The 17,650-nt window shown below is 46.4% G+C and overlaps 1 long non-coding RNA gene across 1 annotated transcript; it reads left to right on the top strand.

Moving 5' to 3' along the window:
- The first annotated feature begins 8,755 nt into the window (after positions 1–8,755).
- Positions 8,756–15,677, top strand: LOC144680378 (uncharacterized). The gene is made up of 3 exons (XR_013576556.1): positions 8,756–8,789; positions 14,130–14,279; positions 14,468–15,677. It is a non-coding gene; the product is annotated as an uncharacterized LOC144680378 (long non-coding RNA).
- The last annotated feature ends 1,973 nt before the right edge of the window (positions 15,678–17,650 follow it).

Genomic DNA, 17,650 nt, shown 5'->3' with positions numbered 1-17,650 from the left:
GAACAGTTTTGGTCCCCTTATCTAAGGAAAGATGTACTGGCATTGGAAGAGAAGGTTCATGAGGTTAATTCCAGGTATGGAGGGATTTTCTTATGAGGAGAGGCTAGGTAGGTTGGGCCTGTACTCATTGGAGTTTAGAAGAATGAGAGACAACCTTATTGAAACATATAAGATTCTTAGGGGGCTTGACAGGGTAGATGCTGAGAGGGTGTTTCCCCTTATGGGAGAGTCTAGGACCAGAGGGCATAACCTCAGAGTAAGGGGTCACCCATTTAAGGCAGAGATAAGGAGGGATTTCTTCACTCGGGGGTAATGAATCGGTGGAATTCTTTACTGCAAGGGGCTGTAGTGGCTGGGACGTTAAGTATATTCAAGGCTGAGATAAGCAGATTTTTGATCAGTAAGGGAGTCAAGGGTTATGGGAAAAGGGCAGGAAAGTTTAGTTGAGGATTATCAGATCAGCTATGATCTCATTGAATGGCAGAATAGACTTGATGGGCCAAATGCCTACTTCTACTCTTATGGTCTATGGGACCTGGGTGTCCTTGTTCATGAGTCACTGAAAGCTAGCAGGCAGGTACAGCAAGCAATTAGGATGGCAAATGCTATGTTGGCCTTCATCGCAAGGAGATTTGAGTACAGGATCAAAGATGTCTTGCTGCAGTTGTATAGAGCCTTGGTGAGACCACACCTGGAATATTGTGCACAGTTTTGGTTTCCTTATCTAAGGAGGGATATACTTGTCATAGAGGGGGCGCAACAGATGTTCACCAGGTTAATCCCTGGGATGGTGGGAATGTCCTATGAGGATATTATTGAGGAAACTGGGCCTGTATTCTCTAGATTTTTGAAGAATGAGAAGTGATTTAATTGAAACCTACGAAATATTTAAATGAGAGGGTAGATGGGGATAGGATGTTTCCCGACTGGTGAGTCTAGAACCAGGGGACACAGTCTCAGAATAAGGGGCAGGTCATTTAAGACTGAGATGAGGAGGAATTTCTTCACTCAGTGGGTGGTGAATCTTTGGAATTCTCTACCCCGGGGGCTGTGGAAGCTCAATCACTGAGCATGTTCAAAATAGAAATCGATAGATTTCTGGATCCTAATGACATCAAGAGATATGAGGATAGTGGGGAAAAATGCCATTGAGGCAGATAATCAGCCATTATCTGTTTGAATGGCAGAGCAGGCTCGACATGCCGAATGGCCTACTCCTGCTCCTATGTTCCTATTATCCAGTCTACAGAGTCAATGAGGCAGGACTCACTAGAAATCATTGAGGAGGACTGGACAAGATTCTATGTTTCACCAGTTAGGTTGTCGCTCATTCATGCAGCCTCCTGTAAAAGGACCCACTGCTGGACCTGGGGGTGAGAGGGTATTGTGGGGAGTGGGAAGTCAGGGTAGGGAGGTTGCAGGTGTTCATGGCTGCCAAAGTCACCATCATGTTTAGCTTCATTGGCCTCAGGCTCCTTCTAAGCTGTTACAGAAGACATTCCCTGGGTCTCCCAGTCTTCAGTGCCCCAGTTGCATTGGATAGCACACCAATGCTCTCTTAGCTAAGGCCAATGACCCCAACACTCAAGAGAAGGGTGTTTTGGGATGTGCAGCAGTAGCCATCTTCCCTCCATCTTCCTTCATCACCAGGAAGCAGCTTCACTCAATTAATGTCCAAGTGGTGCGCAACCTCTTTCAGAAGTATCTGTGACAACGCCTTCGTCCTACGACACTCATCCACCCCCTTACTATTTCCACCTTTCCAAGAGCATAGGAACATAGGAGCAGGAGCAGGCCATTTGGTCCTTTGAGCCAGCTCCACTATTCAATAAGGTCATGGCTGATCTGGTTATGGTCTTAGCTCCACTTTCCTGTCTGTACCTCCTATGACCCTCAACTCCTAACAAAACAAAAATCTGTCTAATTCTGCCCTGAATAAATTCAAAGACACAGCTTCCACTGCTTTCAGGGGAAGAGAATTCCACACACAAATGGCCCTTTGGGAGAGAAAGTTTCCCCTCATCTCTGTCTTCAAAGAGAGACCTCTTAGTTTTAATCAATGTCCCCTAGTTTTAGTCGCCCCACAAGATGAAACATCCTCCTGGTATCTATCCTATCAAGTCCCTTCAGGATCTTATATGTTTCAATAAGATCACCGCTCATTCTTCTAAACTCCAATGGGTATGGGCCTAACCTGCTCAACCTTTCTTCATTAGACAACCCCTTCATCCCAGGAATGAGTCCAGTGAACCTTCTCTGAACTGCTTCTAAAGCAATTATTGTTTTTTTTTTAAATAGGCAGACCAAATCTGCACACAGTACTCCAGGAATCCTGCAACGAGTAACTCGCCTCCTGACTCCCCAAAGCCTGTCCACCATCTACAAGGCACAAGTCAGGAGTGTGATGGAACACTCCGCACTTGCCTGGATGAGTGCAACTCCAACAGCACTAAAGGAGCGCAACACCATCCAGAAAAAAGCAACTCACTCATAAATACTCACTCCCTTCACCACCAATGCACAGTAGCAGCAGTGTGTACCATCTACAAGATGAAGTGCAGCGACTCAGCAAGGCTCCTTAGACAGCACCTTCCAAACCCACGAGCACTACCATCTAGAAGGACAAGGGCAGCAGATAGAAGGGAACATCACCACCTGGAAGTTCCCCTCCAAGCCACTCACCATCCTGAATTGGAAATATACTGCCGCTCCTTCACTGTCACTGGAACTCCCTCCCTAACAGCACTGTGGGTATACCTACAACACATGGACTGCAGCGGTTCAAGAAGGCAGCGCACCACCACCTTCTCAAGGGCAATTAGGGAAGGGCAATAAATGCTGGCCTGGACAATGAAGTCCACATCCCTTGAATGAATAGTAAAAAAAATGTGGTCTCACCAAGGCCCAGCACAGCTGTAGCAAAACTTCCCTACTTTTATATTCCATTCCTCTTACAATAAACACCTACATCCCATTTGCCTTCCTAATCACTTGCTGTACCTGCACACTAACCTTATGTGATTCATGTATGAGGACACCTAGAACTCTCTGTATGACCAGGTTCTGCAATCTTTCTCCATTTAAATGCTATACTGTTTTTCTATTTCAATTTTCTATTCTTATGTGAACAAGCTCACATTTACACACGTTATATTACTGGTAGCCAATTTCGATGGCTGTTTTCGTGACAGGAAGGCTGTCTCCAGTGGGGTTCCGCAAGGCTCAGTACTGGGTCCCTTGCTTCTTGTGGTATGAATGATTTGGATTAGAAGGTAGGGGATGTGGTTCAGGAGTTTGCAATGATACAAAAATTGGCCGTGTGGTTGATAATGAAAAAGAAAAAAGCTGCAGACTGCATATAATGGACCAGTCACGTGGACGAAAGAGTGGAAAGTGGAGTTCAATCTGGTGCAGACTCGATGGGCCCAAGGGCCTCTTCTGCACTGTGTGATTCTGGGAGTGTGAGGTACTGCATTTGGGGAAGGCTAACAAGGCAAAGGAATTCACAAGAAATGGTAGGATACTGAGAAGTGTAGATGAACAGAGGGGCCTAGGAATATACGTCTGTATGATCAAGAAGGCATATGGGATACTTGCCTTTGTTAGCTGAGGCATAGAATATAAACCTGGGAGGTTACACTGGAACTGTATAAAATACTAGTTAGGCCATGGCTGGAGTACCGCGTGCAGTTCTGGTCACCATACTGTGGGAAAGAAGTAATTACACTAGAGAGGACACTGAGGAGAATTGCAAGGATATTTCTTGAATTGGAGAATTTAGCTATGAGGAAAGGTTGGATAGGCTAGGGATGTATTCTTTGGAACAGGGGAGGCTGAGGGCTAACTTAATTGGAGTGTGTAAATGATGAGCGAGGATAGGAAATCCCAATCTTCCTGATTGAGGGGTTCATGACGAGTGGTATAAGATTTAGGTTAAGGTGTACGAGATTTCGATGGAATTTGAGGGGAAACCACTCACTGCCTGGAAGGGTGGTAGAGGCAAAAACTCTCAGGGTATTTAAACAGTACTTGGATATGCCTTTGACGTGCTGGAACCTACAAGGCCACAGACCAAGAGCTGGAAAGTGGGATTAAACTGGATGCCTCCTTGTCAGCCAGCATGGACAGGATGGGCCAAATGGCCTCCTTCCATGCTATAAATTTTGATGATTCTGTGTTTATGATCTGCACTCAGCAAGCTCCCATAAACAACAATGTGATAATGACCAGATTGTCTGTTTTAATGCTGTTGATGAGAGATCAGGACACTGGAGTGAAATTTCCTACTCTTCAAAACCGTGCCATGGGATCTTTTACTCACATCTAAGAGGGCAGCCGGGGCCTTAACTTAATGCCTCATCTGAAAGACAGCCCTCCAACAGTGCAGCACTCCCTCAGTGCTGCATTGGGAGTATCAGCCTAGATATTGCACTCCAGTCTCTGCATGTTACACAACATGGCAATCCAAGGAGGGTTGCAGTTTGAGGAGTCAGGGCAATGGGAAGAGTCACCTTCTGATGAGGAAGAAAGAGCTGAAGGAGAAGCAGAATGAGGGAGAGCTTAACTACAATGCAGCCTGAAGGGACAGACATCAGTTGTTTGAATATCACGTTCGCTAAGCTGTTCATTTCACCTCTCTTGAAATGTCACAGAGAGCCCCTGTTACCAGTCCCCTCCCCCCCTCCCCTTTCACCGCTCCCTTAATCCTGCATTAAAGAACATTGAAACCATTCAGCCAACTTTATATCAATGATCTACTGACATTGCAGGAGCTACAATGAAAAGACAGTGCAGAGCCCAGTGCCAAATATGATACAGGATGATTAATTTACTGAGTGAAACAATAATTCTCTTGAATTCATTTATCACGCAATCATCAACTCATAATAAAAACCAGAAAATGCTGGAAACACTGAGAAACAGTTTCATGCCAATTGCCTTTTGTCAGGATTGCACTGTGGGATCTTTTACATTCACCTGAGAGCAGACAAACCTCATTATAACGTCGCATTCGAAAGGTGGCACTGCCAACAGCGCAGTACTGGAGTGCTCGTCTAGATTTTGTGCTCATGTCCTACGATTAAAAAGGAATTCAGACCTTCTGACTCCAAGATAGTGACCAACCGAGGCACAGCTGACACCCTCGCAACCTATAAAGCCTGTCTTCAAAGTTGTTTCGCTATTTTCAATTCATTCACAGGAAATGGGCATTGCAGGTAGGGCCAGCATGTATTTGTCCATCCCTAGTTGCCACTGAGAAGGCGGTGATGAGGAACTGCCTCCTTGAATACAACTGAATGGCTTGCTAGACCACTTCAGACGGCATTTAAGAGTCAAACGCATTGCTGTGGATCTGGAGTCAGATGTAGGCCAGACCGGATAAGGACGGCAGATTTCCTTTTCTGAAGGGCATTAGCGAGCCAGATGGGTTTTTTTTTAAGAATCCACAGCTTCGTGGTCACCATTATTGACACTAACCTTTTATTCCGGCACCTATTTAATTTGAAATTTCCCAGCTGTCGTGGGGGAGATTTGAAGTCTTGTCAGCGGGTCATTACACCAAGCCTCTGGATTACTAGTTCATTATCAGAATCACTATCCTGCCATATCCCTACCCTTGGCTCCTCCAAGGTGACAGTCCTATAGCAGCTCTGGTGGAAGTCCGCCGGAACCCTTGCGATGTTCATGAGGCGGGAACCGGCCTGCAAGCTGCCCAGCCTAGCCCAGCTGGACTTCTAGCACCCTCGAGGGGGAACGGAGGGGAACAGTCAGTCCCAAGGCTACAATTCATTCTGATCAGCAGGGCGTCGGATTACAGGCAAACCCAATAACTACATAGAGGAGACCAAGCCCATGTTGCCACCTTTGTGATGTGGAGTGTCTGCACTCAGCTGAGCCAAGAGGGAGAATTCTACTGTGATTTGCCTTCAAGTGGGATTTGATCCCACAAACGTTCTGACTCAGAGTCAAGAGTGCTACCTACTGAGCCACAGTAGACAGCTCCAAATGTGCTCACACATTCTCTTGTATGCACCCTGTATTGAATCATGCAGCGTTCTCACAAGATGTATACAAGGGTTCTTTTCCCTTAAAGAATTTGTTTTTTTTTTACAAAGTTAACACAAATCAAGCGATTCCAGAAAAAGATACCTTTTGCACGAAGAATCCTGGAAATATGGAGTGGACCACTGCTAAAGGCTATAGACACTCTATCGATAATGAGGACTGCTTTTCCTGGATGTGTTGGTACAGCCGAGATTTGCTCGCTCTAGGTGGTGTCCAGTATTAGGGGGTAGCTCTATAAGAATGCGGCTGTCATTCATCAGCATCTGCCAATTCCTGGATCACATCCTCGACCAGGCTCCTCACTGCCCCAGCATTACAAGCTCCGCAGTGTCAACCTCACCCTGGTGACAATCATCAGGGAACTGGACGAGCAGAGCAACCAATTAGCCAACAACTAAACAGTGATCCGATTGAGGGCCCTAAATTTTGGCTGCGGTGGGGGGTTGTGCTGCCTCAGAGGTTATTTTTGTTAAATATTAACGCCTTTGAAAAATAACACATAGTGGTCCTTCATCTGTACTTCACTCGCCCAGTATCATGGGTACTACCCCAAAACTCTGATACCCGTATCCCAGTCCCAAGTCCCAATCGCCTATCGCCCCTGTCCTTAACTGACCAACATTGGGTCCCAGCTGAGCAATGCCTCAACTTTAAAATCCTCATCCTTGTTTTCAAACCCCTGCATGATCTCTGTAACCTCCTTCAGCCCTACAATCCTCCGAGATATCTGCACTCATCCAATTCTGGGCCTCTTGAGCATCCCCGATTTCAATTGTCCCACCTCTCTGAGCCTCTCTGCCTTGCTTTTCTCCTTTAAATTGTTCTTTATAACTCACCCAATGGTCATGTGTCCCAATATCGCCTTGTGTGGCTCAGTAGCAAATTTTGGTTGATAATGCTCCTGTGAAGTACCTTGGGATGTTTTTCCACATTAAAGGTGCTATATAAATACAAGTTGTTGTTAGTGGACTGAACAGAGCACATAAGATGCTTTTAACCACCAGGCAGCAGAACTCTTTAACGGCACATTGTTGCACCAGAGCAAAGGGAGCTTTAATGTGCTTCAACTGACAGTGGCCAACATCAAACGCAGCCCGGGGCTAATGTAATACACCCCACGCTTCTCTCTCTCTCACTCACACACACACACACACACACACAAAAGATTTACACAATAATTACTCCCAATACGGGAAGCTGGATAAACACATGAGGGAGAAAGAAATAGAATGTTATGTTGACAGGGTTAGATGCAGAGGTGTAGCAGGAGGCTTGTGTGGAACATAAACTCTGGCATGCTCCAGTTGGTCTGTTTTCTGCTGTAAGTTCTACGTATTCCTGTTGGGCTAAATGTAATTTTAGATCTGGTGCTGCTGTTGGTTCAGTTGAAGGCTGCTGCCCCCTCCTGGTTGAACGTAGGTATGCACTGACGGACGGTCCCTGAATTTGAAAGGACTGCTTGCACCAGTCAGTCAGTCAGTCGCTCCAGCTGAGCTGAACATGCTGCCGGAGTGGATAAGCCCTCCTGCCGCAGGCTGAGCTGCTCAGGCGATAATGCACCACGCGGACTGAACTTGCTGGGCAAGCGTGGGACGCTGTTTCCTCCCAGTGCCTGCGGCCCTTTGAGCCTGGGAATGACGCCGAGGCCTGGATTCTAACCCCCAGGGCGCGCCCGAGATCGGTGTGCCTGGAGAAAGGCTCAGCACCCGCCGGGGTGGGGGTGGGAAGAGGGTGGGCGGCGACATCACCGCGGGTGCTGGTGGGCGCTTCCACTGAGCTCCCTGCAGGCAGACAAGCCACCTCAGGGACCTGCAGGCCTGCAAATAATAAAAGCAAGCACAAAAATGCTGAAAAGAATGTCCGTGCGGCACTATCAAGCCCCCCGAAAGCGTACCTCACAAAAAAAAACGGTCCCCGGATATTTCTTTTTTATTTTAAATCCGAACGCAGATTTCATCCAGCCCTCGGATCATCAAAAATGAAAAGGCCGCCTGGCCAATTGGCCCGTCCACCAACCGGAAGGTTGGACGGGTCATGGGAAATTGCGTTTGGTTAGGCCGTCAACGGGCTTAATTGTCAGTGGGCGCGCTTCCGACTTGTGCGCACGCCGACTGAGCGAAATGTTGCGTGTGTGCGATGACGTCGGGACACTCGCCCCCACCTCATCTCACGCAATCTTACACCCGTTCGAGTCGGCCACACGCCCAACCTCGGAACGCAAACTTCTGGCCCAAACCATTGGGTGTGAGCCAGCCTGATGCCTTTGCCTTTGTTGTCTCCGCTTGGGCGTGGTATGTCTGCGATCAGCTCAGCCAAGGGTCAGAGTCCCACACTGGAGGTGGCTGCTCCTTGATGTGCTTCCGTTGCTTTGTTTTTTGCTTTCTATTTCTGTCCTTCTCGCTCATTCTCAAAGGCACTGATACTGGGATATATCTCACTGGGAACACCACCACCTGAAAGTTTCCCTCCAAGTCACTTACCATCCCAGCTTGGAAATATATCGCTGTTCCTTCACTGTCGCTGGGTCAAATTCCTGGAACTCCCTCCCTCACAGCACTGTGGGTGTACCTACACCACATGGACTGCAACGGTTCAAGAAGGCAGCTCACCACCACCTTCTCAAGGGCAACTAGGGATGGGCAATAAATGCTGGCCCAGCCAGTGAAGCCCACTTTCCGTGAATGAATAAAAACAGAGTTATGGGCACCAGCTGCTGCAAAGTGGTAAGTGGCTATTCTACATGCGTGATCCTCAAGTGCTGGCAAGCTATTTGACTGTGGCAGCATCGGAGCTGAGATCAATCCTGTCCTCAGTTAACACTGAGATACACGGACACACACACACATTTGCACAGGGGCACACACACACACGTACAGACGCACGCAAGCACAAACACACACACACATGCCAGGGTTTTCCCAAGTTGGGCGGGCTCGGCAGGGGCGAGCAGGAGCAGCTGCGAATCGTGCCACCGCCCGCAATTGGGCCACGGCCGCCATTTCACACTGGCTATCCAATTAACGGCCAGCCAGCGTGAATTGCATGCTACAGCGCTCAGCGCTGCCTGTGTTTGGGGGGGGGGTGGCAGGAGGGTGAGCGCAGGAGTTTGCGCATGCGTGCGGGTGCGTGAAGCTCTCTGCGTCAGGGAGCTGAAGCTTTTAGAAACATAAGAAATAAAGAATTTAAAAATGTTGAATAACGTCCCTTGATGCGAGCAGGGACATGTTACAAATTAGTTTGAAAAATTTTTTCATTTTTAAAAAATCGCTGATCGGAACTTCATCCCGCCCGTGGGTGTGGTTTCGCAAAAAAATATCCAAAGGCCCGTTTGGCCTTTTCACCTGCCCGTGAAAGGTTGGACAGGCAGTGAAAGTTTTCATGTAATTAGAACTTCAATAGGCCTGCTAATTGTCGGCGGGCGTGCTGCCAACTCCCACGTGCGCCCGCCAGATGAAATATCGCACGCGTGCGCAATGACATTGGGAGGCTCGCCCCATGTCAGCGCGTGTCGTTTTACGCTCATTTGGGTTGGGTGCATGCCTGGCTTACAAGCGCAATATTCTGCCCATAGACTCACACACACACATACACACACACACACACACACACAGGTACATGCACACGGAGCTCAAACAGACACACAAACACAAACACACACACACACACACACACATGCACACAGAGCTCGTGTGGGATTGTATTTTGGATGAACTACCATCTTCACTTGCCGGCATATGTAAGAGGTCCCATAGCATTATTTTGAAAAGGAACAGGTGAGTATTCCCTGGTGCGCTGGGCAACCCCTCAGACAACATCACAACAAAACACAATCTCTGCAATCAGGTTGCTGTTTGTGGGAGCTTGCTGTGTGCAAACTGCCTGCCATGTTTCCCTGCATTACAGCAACGAGCACACTTGATAAAATCTTTTGTTGGTTGTCAAATGCTTTGGAACGTCCTGAGGTTGTGAAAGGTACTGTATGAATGCAAATATTTTCAATCTTTTACCTACCATTACAAGATCAAGGACTAGCTGTCTGCCCACTATTGTGCCCAGTAAAGAGGACCAGCATAGACTGCTCAAATAAAAGCAAAATGCTACAGACGCTGCAAACCTGAAATAGAAACAGAAAGTGCTGGAAAAACTCAGTAGGTCTGGCAGCATTTGTGAGAGAGAAACAGAGTAAACGTTTCGAATCTGTAAGACTCGTATTCAGTCCTCAACTCGGTTCCGAAGAACAGTCATGTTGGACTCAAAACATTAACTTTGTTTCTCTCTGGCCAGATGCTGCCAGACCTGCTGAGTTTTTCCAGCACTTTCATTTTCTATTATTGCATGGACTGCTCCCAGACTTCTGATAATGACATCCTGATAACCACTTAGCAGTCCTGAGTCCAAAGATTATGTGTTCAAACCTCACTCCAGGACTTAATCACATAATCTAAGCTGATAAATTTAGCCTATATAACAAGGAGTGCTGGATTCTGGCCTTCACTGCCTGTTCTAGTGACAGGAAAGGTGCCAGGGCATTATTTGAAGAAGTGTCAGGCTTTTTGACAAGGGTTGCTGCTACAAAGGAATTGGCAATAGGCAAAAAAAAAGGAGCAAGGTCCAGCTATCTTGGCTTCCACCAATCTGATAACCACATGATACAACCAGTTGTATGTTGGCAATTCATGGTAAGCAATTGCTACTTACTAATCTAAACACAGACTTGGGCCAAGGTAAAGCACTTGTAGTGGAAAGCTTTGGGAACCATTTTTCCAAAGTTACCTGTTCCTCCCAAGCATCTTACACTCACCATGTCATCTCTCAAATTACTCACATACTGTATCCCAAAATACCATTTTCTGAAAGAAATTTGCCTAACTTGTATTTGAATAAAATAACATTATCTGTTCCCATCATCTGCCTGGAAAGCCCACGCCATAGGTTTACCAGAAATGAAAAAAAATTCCTGCCAAATCTCAGCAGGTTGACAGGGTCCTCCACCGTGTCTGATCCAGCTCACACATTCCTGCTCTCTCTCCCCCTTCCCCTGTCTCCCAGAACCACAACAGAGTTCCCCTTGTCCTCACCTTCTACCCCACCTTGTCTTGGGGTACAATGGATCATCTACTGCCAGCTCCAGTGTGATGCCACCACCAAATACATCTTCCCCTGCTCTCCCTCTTCAGCAGCCCGAAGGGACTGTTCCCTCTGCAACATCCTGGACCACTCCTCAATCACCCCTAACACCCCCTCCCTTCCCTACCACATCTTCTGTGCAAGTGCAGGGGATGCAACATTTGTCCTTTCACCTCCTTCCTTCTCACTGTAAGAGGCCCAAACACTCCTTCCAAATGAAACAGCGATTTAAAAAAAATTCTTTCATGGGATGCGGGTGTCATTGGTTAAGCCAGCATTTATTGCCCATCCCTAATTGCCTGTGAGGAGGTGGTGGTGAGCTGCCTTCTTGAACTGTTGCAGTCTATGTGGTATAGGTACACCCACAGTGCTGTTAGAGAGGGTTTCTGACCCAGGACTTTGACCTAGCGACAGTGAAGGAATGGCAAATGTAGTTCCAAGTCAGGATGGTGTGTGACTTGCAGGGTAACTTGCAGGTGGTAGCAGTGTTCCCATGTAGCTGCTCCCCTTGTCCTTCTAGTAGGTAGAGGTTCCCGGGTTTGGAAGGTGCCGTTGAAGGAGCCTTGATTTGTGCTGCTTTAAACTTGGTATACTGTATTTGCTGTTCACGATGTGGTCTTCTCTACATCATGGAGACCAAATGCAGGCTGGGTGACCGAATGCAGAACACTTCCATTCAGTCAGCAAGGATGACCCCGAGCTTCCAGCTGCCTGTCATTTTAATTCTCCATCTTGCTCCCACTCTGACCTTCCTATCCTCGGCCTGCTGAGTGTTCCAATGAAGTTCAATGCAAGTTTGGGGAACAGCGCCTAGTCTTTCGACTCAGCACTCTACAGCCTTCTGGACTCAATGGCGAGTTCAACAACTTTAGATCATAACATACGAACAAAGAACAGTAGGCCATTCAGCCCCTCGAGCCTGGTCCGCCAGCTAATAAGATTATGGCTGATCTGATAGTAACTTCAAATCTGCATCACACCTATCCCCCATAACCTATCACCTCATTGCTTACCAAGGATCTATCCACCTCTGCCTTAAAAATATTCAAGGACTCTGCTTCTTCCACCTTTTCAGGAAGAGAGTTCCAAAGTTTTAAATGGTCGACTCCTTATTTTTAATCAACAACCCTTGGTCTAGATTTTTCCACAGGAGGAAACACCCTTTCCACATCCACCCTGTCAAGACTCCTCAGGATCTTATATGTTTCAATCAAGTTGCCTCTTACTCTTCTAAACTCCATCGAATACAAGCCTAGTCTATCCAACCTTTCATCATAAAACAACCCACCCATTCCAGGTATTTGCCTGGTAAACCTTTTCTAAATTGTTTCTGATGCATTTACATCCTTCCTTAAATAAAGTAACCAATACTGTACACTGTCCTCCAAATGTGGTCTCACTAGTGCCCTGTATAACTGAAGCATAACCTCCCTACTTTTGTATTCAATTCCCCTCCCAATAAATAATAACATTCTATTAGTTTTCCTAATTAGTACTTGCATACTAGCCTTTTGCGATTCATGCACTAAGACACCCAGATCCCTCTGCACCTCAGAGCTCTGCAATCTCTCACCATTTAGATAATATGCTTCTCTTTTATTCTTCCTTCCAAAATGGACAATTTCACATTTTCCCACCATTATACTCCATCTGCCAGATCTTTGCCCACTCACTTAATCTATCTATATCTTTTTGTAGCCTCCTTTTGTCCTCTTCACACATTACTTTCCTACCTGTCTTTGTGTCATCAGCAAATTTGGCAACCATCCCTTCAATCCCTTCATCTGAGTCATTTATATAAATTGCAAACAGTTGTGGTCCCAGCACTGATCCCTGTGGCACACCACTTGTTACATTTGGCAACCTGAAAAAGACCCATTATGCCTACCCTCTGCTTCCTGTTAGCCAGCCAATTTTCTATCCATGCCAATATGTTACCCCCTATACCATGAGCTCTTATTTTCTGCAATAACCTTTAATGTGGCACTTTATCAAATGCCTTCTGGAAATCTAAGTACAGAACATCTACTGCTTCCCCTTTTTTCCACAACGCGTTACTTCTTCAAACAACTCCAATAAGTTGGCTAAACACAATTTCCCTTTCCAAAACTATGTTGACTCTGCCTGATGACCTTGAGCTTATCCAAGTGACCTGCTATGACTTATTTAACAATAGCTTCTAATATTCTCCCTGTGACAGATGTTAAGCTAACTGGTCTTTAGTTTCCCGCTTTCTGCCTCCCTCTCTTTCTGAATAATGGAGTTACATTTGCTTTCTTCCAATCTAATGGGACCTTCCCCAAATCTAGGGAGTTTTGGAAAATTAAAACCAGTGCATCAACTATCTCACTAGCCACTTCTTTTAAGACCTGAGGATGAAGTCCATTAGGATCCGGACTCTTGTCAACCTGCAGCTCCAACAATTTACTCAGTACCACTTCTCTGGTGATTGTAATTTTCCTGACCTCCTTCCCCCTTCCATTCCTGGTTTATAGCTGCTTCCTGGATGTTACTTGTATCCTCTATAGTTCTATGTGTTTTTTTTTTCCTTTTATTTGTTTTGCTGGGTTGGTTTTCTCTTTTTTCTGTCTTCATCCCTTTCATGTCGCATTTAGATGTTTCTATGTAGCCATTCACACCTCATTTGGACACAACCTTTGTTTCTTTACTATATCCATTACCACTCTCTTTGGCCGTTGCATCATGAAACCTTTAATATTTAATCTACCCCAGCCCCCGCCCTATCACAGAGCTTCCTATTTATTCTACCTGCCCCCTCCCCGCTCCCACTGGCTTAAAAACTCTTATGTTTCCACCTTCCTTCAACTCCGATGAAAGGTCATCTCGACCCTGAAACATTAACTCTGTTTCTCTCCACAGATGCTGCCCGACCTGCTGAATCTTTCCAGCATTTTTTCTTTTTGTTTTTATTTCAGGTTTCCAGTATCCACAGAATTTTGCTTTTTCCATTGGTTTACCACTTGCTGACTGGAATATTGTTTCCGCGCTTTAGTTTTGAATCTAACTCCCCTTGGCGCGCGGGAGCTGGTTCTGCTGTTCTGGACAAAGTGAGACAGCTTGTCCTGGTTTGTATAGTCTAATTTCTTTACAAAGTAAAAATCAATCAACCAATGACAGATTCACTGGTCCTATTTGGTGTGGAGAAAATTGTTTGCCTATACCTGCACAGTGACTAGGCCTCGAACGTAATTCATTTTAGCTGTGAGATGTCCCAAGGATAAGGTGCTAAATAAATGAAATTTCTTTCTTTTAGGCACTGGGAAGTTTCAAATGCTGGAATGGGCAGGGTCCCAGTCACCATTTTCTCCTCCATCTCTCAACACGGTTTGTCTTCAATTCCTGTCTCCCTCACACAGCGCGATATATGGATGGAACAGTTGAAACAGCTTGGCCATGCCCCTCGTTTTGCTGTAATATGCCTTTAAGGGGCAGCAGCATGCCATCACTAGAAGGGAAGTGTGTCATGTGATCCAGTCTCAGTTTCACTTTTGCCTGTGAGCACAGCACACAGCTCTGCTACTGATGTGTCTTCAAGCTTTCTATCCTTGTGCGTGTGTTCTTATGTGCCTAGTCTAAAGAAATGAACCCACAACATGTTTACCCAATCCCTTATGAATGATCGGTGCCTTTATATTACTGATTCATCAGCGGAGGGGGGCGATACATGGTAACCAGCAGGAGGTTTCCTTGCCCATGTTTGACCCGATGCCATAAGTCTTCATGGGGTCCAGGTTGATGTTGAGGACTCCCAGGGCAACTCCCTCCCAACTGTATACCAGTGATTGGTGCCTTTATATCATGATAGAAACACAACATGGTGTTCAGCAGTGGTCAAACAGCCTGGCAGCAAGATTAGTTACAGGTACGATATGGTGAACAGTCTGAGATCATGCTACATGGCATGAGATGACCCTCGGCGTTTTTCTCAGACTGCTACAAACCACAGCATCAGAGAGTGTTGAAATCGCAGCGTGGCGACTGCACAGCAGAGCTTTGAAGACACAGTGCCAGGATAGTACTCATGTAAAGAGCTGGTATGCAGGTTGGTCCCTTGTGGTGAGATTGCAGCGCCTAACCTGTCAGTTCCGTGAGTGGGACAATGCATCGAGAGGAACACCACCAGGTTAGCTTATTCAGGACAGGTGAGTGACCAGGGTGTGGGCCGGATCAATAGCGAGCGAGGGAGAGCCAAACAAAAAAAAACCAAAAGAAAGCCATCATAAAAACCAGGCCAGAGAAGGTTCGATTATAACGGGCGGAGCTTCAGAAAAGTGCGTGAAAGCGGCAACATCGACACTCATCCCAGGCACTTATAGGAGAAGGCAGGTCAAAGGGATATCGTCAAAACGTCCATGAAATTTCCCAGTTTGAATTCGGATGCGTCTGCCCTACTAAACAAATTCAAAATGTTTAAACAGCGTACAGAGTTACAGGGCAGAATTTTCCGGTCGGCGTGCAGGGGGCGGGCCCGACACGCCGACGTATAAAATGACTCGCGATGATGTCAGGCATGCGTCCAGACGTCATTGCGATATTTTATTTGGTGGGCGCGCACCAGAGTCGGCTGCGCGCCCGCAGAAATGTAAACGGCCTCTTAAGGCCATTAAGAAATCAATTGAGCCACTTGAGAACACTGCCCGTCCAACCTTAAAGTCTTTCGGGAAACCTCATCCACGAGCAGGATGACGTTTCCTGAAGCTTTTATTAAATGAATTAATTTCCACAAATATAAAAACATGTCCCCACTCATGTGACACAGTCACATGAGTGGGGACATGTTTAAATACATTTTTAAGTCATTTCTTTCATTATTTTAATATCCATTCAATCTCCCTGAGGCAGATCCAAGCCTCAGGAAGATTGCTGTGCTCTTTGGTGTACATACGCGAAAGAGCGCTGGCCCTGACTCTCCCCGCCTCCCCCCCGCCCGTACAGGTAGTGCTGAGTGCTACTGGCCGTGTATAATGCTGGGTGGGCCTTAATAGGCCCACCCACGTAAAATTGCGGTGCGGAGCCGATCGCGGGCGGCGATCAGCTCTGCGTCTGCCCCCCCGCCTGCTCCCGCCCAGTCCGCCTGCCATAGGAAACATCCTGGCCATAGTTTCTTGATTCAGGTGTGTCTGATCCAGACAAGTAGCCCATAAAAATTCTCTTAGCAATTGGGAATGAGGGTCGACACAGGCTGAATACGTCAGGATTAACAGCAGAAAAGCTAAGGGATCCTCAAAAGATATGGGCTACATTGGAAGACCAGGTCAGCATCAAGTTAACCTTGCATATTCATCAATTAGAGTTCTTGTCATTTTGACAACAGCCTACAGAATCCAGAGACCACTTTGTCAGCAAATGTAGAGAAAAGGGTATGTACTGTGATTTTTCAAATGCCGAGCTAGCAGACAGAATTGTTGAGTTGCTGACCGCATCGAGAGGTCACACCAAATTCCAGAAAGGTCTGCTAGACAAGCCAAAAACATATAGCATCGAAGAGCTGCACAAGGATTGATATAAGTGTGAAGCAATCCTCACAAGTCGACAAAGCCTCCAGGTTCTGAACACAACTCCGCTTGTTGATGCACTCACTAGAGCACCCGAACCTAGCAAGATATGTGGAGGGTGTGGCCTTCTGCATGCACCTTGGAAATGCCCAGCTTTTCATCAATTCTGCAAGGCATGTGGCTGGAAGGACCAGTGGAAGTAACAGTTCACTAGAGCAAAGGCTGATGCAGCCATAAAGAGCCGTGCACTGATCCAAACAGACCGTACACAACAGGTACCTTCAAGCAATAAGAATGACCATCCGGTGTCCCATAAGAAACACATAGATAACGTGATTGACAAACCAGAAATGATAATGATGTGCACGATGAGATGCGGAGAAGCGAACATGTTTCACACCGTCAATCCCGAGGAAAACATAGATGCCATCTCACCATCCGAAGTGTTTGCCAATGTTCAAATTATCTGGCCTATAAAAGTTGGTAATTATTTGTTATTGGCCAAGATTGACTACTGGGAAAGTGCCAACATACTACCCCTGCAAATTCTAAAAGATATATTCACAGACATGGAAGGCCATTACGAAACCTACTACTGCGAGATGTTCAGCATATAATCGTTCACTAATTCTATGTGCAGGATCCATAGTCCTGGATTGCAAGTACAATCAATCCTCCTGGGTGCCAGAGATATTCTACATCATGGAGAATAAAGGCCCAGCGATTGTGGATTTACCAGCATGCCACGACGTTGCAGTAGTGACAATCCCTGGAATCAGTCAGGCATCACACAGGTTAACCTCAGAAACTACTCCTATCACCTAAGTTCACAAACTAACATCAAAATATCCAGAATGTTTTGATCAAATTGGTGGTTTCAAGGGAGCTGCAACATTACACTTGCAGGAGAATGCAAGTTCGTCAATTGATCTGGCATATTT

Source organism: Cetorhinus maximus, chromosome 5 (genome assembly GCF_964194155.1).
Source record: "Cetorhinus maximus chromosome 5, sCetMax3.hap1.1, whole genome shotgun sequence".
Taxonomy (NCBI): domain Eukaryota; kingdom Metazoa; phylum Chordata; class Chondrichthyes; order Lamniformes; family Cetorhinidae; genus Cetorhinus; species Cetorhinus maximus.
The sequence above is the reverse complement of the archived record's forward strand: the minus strand, read 5'-3'. Positions and strand labels throughout refer to the sequence as shown.